The sequence below is a fragment of the Corythoichthys intestinalis genome, chromosome 8 (genome assembly GCF_030265065.1).
Source record: "Corythoichthys intestinalis isolate RoL2023-P3 chromosome 8, ASM3026506v1, whole genome shotgun sequence".
Taxonomy (NCBI): domain Eukaryota; kingdom Metazoa; phylum Chordata; class Actinopteri; order Syngnathiformes; family Syngnathidae; genus Corythoichthys; species Corythoichthys intestinalis.
Window position 1 is genome coordinate 2057500 of NC_080402.1, and position 4828 is coordinate 2062327.

The window sequence follows — 4828 nt, forward strand, 5'->3', positions numbered from 1 at the left end:
ACATACGGGTAGTTTGCCCTGACCTCGGCCGTGTAGGCGATGTTGAAATATTGCTCACTTGGAGCAGAGAGAAAACTGAGCATTCTCAGGCTTATCCTCAACCCATTTTTATTTTTTATGACTGTTGTCAAGCTCAGCCCTTCCCCAAAAGCCATGTTCACTGCAAGCTAGGCGCTAATAACGCACAGCGGCACCGCTACGGTAAGCGTCTCTCTCGCTATTTGATGACGTAATTGCTGCATGAAATCCGATTTGGGAGAGTGGACAGTACAGACCGCCGCGACAGTCTGGAAAAATGTGGCCCAGATCGGATTTGAACCACATACGAAAGTGACCCAGATCGGATTTGAAATGGTCCAGTTCTATGCGACTTGTCACGTTCAGACCGTCAAGTTAATGCCTGACTCGAGTCGGAAAAACGCGAAAAAATCGGATTCGTGCATTAAGACCTGTAGTATGAACGTAGCCTTAGATCGAGACCGCACGCATGATATAATATGGACAAGCACTACTCACAGTCGTGGTTGCCATAAGTTACTTCCCATGCATTTCAGCAGAACCGCTACTAGTCGCCGTCATTACCCGATCGTCACGGGCGTGTCATAACAACGCGAGAGCTAAGGAAACCACTGTAACGCACGCAGCGTAGCGTTTTCTTCACAGCCCAAAACGAAAACAAAACTAGTAGTGGCAATGAAGCAACATGCTAAAACAATGGACAGTGTGATCACCGACGGCAGCGACGTGCTGTGATTGATTTTCAACGCACCCAGGAAACAAAAGTCGGACTTTGAAGTGATGAAGGCAGCCAGATCTGTTCGCATGGGACACAGCTAGTGTGAAGCGGTACAGAGATAGTGAGTTTTTACCCCTGAAAAATAACCCACTACAATGCTGGAAAGGGCGGCATATTGTTTCCGCGAAACGCAGTCTGCTTAAACATGAACATGTGGATTAGTTGATCTTCCTCAAGAAAAATCTGCCCTTCAAAAAACATATAGACAGTGATGAGCAATAAAAAATTAGGAAGCACGGGCATAAGTGAATGACTTTGCTGTGTATTAGGTTAAAGTAATGATTATTGACCTGTCTAAAATGCTATGTTTTTATTCCCCCAATTATACCTGTCGTAAAGCATAATTTATTATTTATTTATGATAACGCTAACAGGTTTTATTCTTTTTTTCAAGAGCTGCTGCATATATTTTTTGCTTGTAAGATGTTTACTTAGAAATTTTGCACTTAAATTACTTACCTATTGTGTTCAAAACACCAGGAAACTTTATTGTTGTCTGTCAATGGAGTTTTATTGTATTATCAATCCCATCCAACAAAATGACGGTCATATAGTAAGCCTTATTTTTTTCTCATAAAAAATAAAACATAACATTGGTATGAAATTTTGTTAATTTTGCTATTAAAAAATGTGGTCTTTTTTATATTTTTAAAATACTGTACGAACACACACAACAAATGTTTACTATTGTATCGTTTTCACTCTGTATCGAACCGTATCGTTCTTAAACTGTATCGAATCGTATCGAATCGCTCGGCCTTAAAAATGGTATCGTTTTTTTAATCGAATCGTAACCTGTGTATCTAGATACATATCGAATCGGCTTCATGCCAGAGATTCCCAACCCTAGTATAGGGAGCCTTACAAGGTGCAGTAGTAGTAGTGGTTGACGTTGCATTATGCATCCACAAGATGGAGCTGAGCTTACTTGAATTTCATGCCATAATTAACCAATATTGATCCACATATAAGCAGTGTTGTTAATCTTACTCTAAAAAAGTAATTATTTATTTATTTATTTTATTTTTTAAAAATTTATTTAAACCTGTCCCGTTCAGCTGTTTGACACGGAGAATGGAAGTCTAAGTGCCCGGATAGTCTGAAGAGTTTTAATGTTTCACATTGAGAGTCTGACATACTCCCTTTGTGATCATTCAACATACCTCATTTATTATGACAAAACAGCGAACAGGAAGGGGTTATGGGGCAACAGAAGAAAAGAAACAAAAGAGAAGAAAGAGAAGAAACACAAACAACAACAAGAAATACATTGAACGCCTAACTACACTAACTACTAGCTAAATGTATTTCCGGTTGACACCATGTGGGGGGCCTGTTGACCAGGGAAGGAGGGGGAAGAAGGTGGGGGAGTCTATAAGCTAAGTGATAGAAAGGGGTAGAGTGTACACAAATCATCTCTGTGATTTGGAACCCAGTAATCGTGTGAATCTCTAGTGAGTGTAAACCCGTTGGCGACCCACCCTACGCCGCCCCGTCACCAATCCTGGCACACCGGGACTCCGTAATTAATTACAGTTACAAATTACTTCTCCCAAAAAGTAACTGGACTCAGTTACCTGAATGTAAGAGTAATTAGTTACTTGGCAAAGTAACTGGTGTTACTTTTCATGTTTTTTTTTTTTTCACCCCCCCCCCCCCCCCCCAAAAAAAAAAAAAAAACATAGGTCACAATATGTGATGTTCAAACGTTTTCTGGGACAATTGGCCCTAGTCCAATTCTTTACCCTAAACTTAGCTAGACACAGGGGCATTGCGGCTATTGTGAGAACTAGATAGTTGGTAACCTTTGCTATGTTTGGAATCCTTTTAATGCTCTGAATCAACCGTTAAAGTTGTTGAAATTGCTGTCGTTATTATTTTTAGTTCAGGCCTACTTTTGACTTGTAGAAGTTTTAAAACTGTTTCATCATTTAAAAATAGATTAAAGTTAAGATTTTGTTGATTTGGGATTATTTTAGATCAAATGTTACTTAGGTTCGCTAGGAAGGTTCTTTACAACAGGGCCTTCCTGAGAAGTCTACTGCTTTAAGATGGCGGCCGTTTACCAACGCTGGCGAGTCTATCATTTCGCTTCTAGTTTTCTATTCATATGCTAACATCGCCGTGTCTATCATTTTGCATCTAGTTCTATGTTCATGTGATATCTACCGTAGCACCATGTGGGCCTCGTTTGTAGACTATCGGCTACAGTCAGGGCCGGCCCAGCCTATACGCAGACTATGCAGCTGCTTAGGGCCCCTGAGCACTAGGGGGCCCCCAATCTGGCAATTGTTTAATTTATATTCTATTTTGTTTACTTCAGTTTGCTTTATTTGACTTTTGTGAGTTTTGATACTGATTACAAGCTTAAAAAAATAAAAGTTCTTCTTTAACTTCTTTCTTTCCTCTTTTAGAAAAAGGTTTGGCGCTATCTACTGTAAGTACTGACAATCATTTGGGGTGAGATGTTTGAAGTATGCAGTGCAACAAAATCTGATTAATATACAAAATATGGACGTATGGCTTGGATTGCATGTATGGGTTTCACAGTACACTGTGACGAAATGGTGGGCCAAAAATAGTATGGGCCCCTTTGCATTATTTTGCTTAGGGCCCCCAAATGGCCTGGGCCGGTCCTGGCTACAGTCAGGTATTATTGGAGCCACCCAGCATCGCGTTTGCAATGGCGTCACACCTCCCTTCCCATCCTTCCCTCTCCTGCTCCAAACTCTTTTTAGCTTTAACTGTCTGACAGACGGCCTCAGGTTTTCCTGCAAAACTTTTGAATTCATCCTTCCATTAATAATTGCAAGCTGTCCAGGCCCTGAGGTAGCAAAACAGCCCCAAATCATGGGGCTCCCTCCACCATGCGTCACGGTGGGGATGAGGTGTTGATGTTGGTGAGCTGTTCTATTTTTCCTCCACACATGACGTTATGTGTTACTCCCAAACAATTCAACTTTGGTTTCATCAGTCTACAAAACATTTTGTCAAAACTTCTGTGGAGTGTCCAAGTGCCTTTTTGTGAACATTAAACGAGCAGCAATGTTTTTTTTCGACAGCAGTGGTTTCCTCCGTAGAGTCCTCTCATGAACACCATTCTTGGCCATATAGTTGATGTGTGCACAGCGATATTGGTCTGTGCCAGTGATTTCTGCAAGTCTTTAGCAGAAACTCTTGGGTTCTTTTTTACCTTTCTGAGTATTCTGCGCTGAACTCTTGCCGTCATTTTTGGCCACTCCTTGGGAGAAAAGCAACAGTGCCAAACTCTCTCCATTTGTAGACAACTTCTCTGACTGTCGATTGATGAACATCCAGACTTTTAGAGATGGTGTTGTATCCTTTCCTAGCTTTATACAGTGGGGAGAACAAGTATTTGATACACTACCAATGGGTTTTTCCCATTGGCAGTGAATCAAATAGTTGTTCTCCCCACTGTACAAATCGACAATCCTTGATCCTTGACCCAGCCATGATGGACTTCAATGGTTCTCATCAAGACAATTCTTACCAGGTGTGTATTTTATAGTGGGCAAAGAAGCTTTAAACCACTCATCAGCGATTGGGCACACAGCTGACTTCAGTTGTCTGGTAAAAATTGGTTTCAGTTGCTCTTTAAGTCTCCTTAGCCAGAGGGTTTGCTTACTTTTTTCCCTCTTCTGTCTTTGTTTGCATACCATCCTTATTAAAATATGAAAAACTACAAATGTTTGGGTGTTTTTAGGTAAAGCAGACACTGTATTTTCATCTGTGTGATTTTGACAAAGATCAGATCGCATTTGATGGTGATTTAATGCAGAACTGTGGAAAAATTCCTGAAGGTTAAGATACTTTTTCATTAAACTGTATGTTGTATTTGTTGTTTGTTAAATTGAAAAAAAAAACGGGCATTAAAGTATTTTTGTTATTGTTGAGTTGTACAAAAAAACGAGACAAAAAACAGTGTACACTCAGAATTGGGACATTAAAAACAAAAAAAACACGTGTTTTTTTTTACGAGTGGAGTGACGTCACGCCATCACGTGGTTTGCT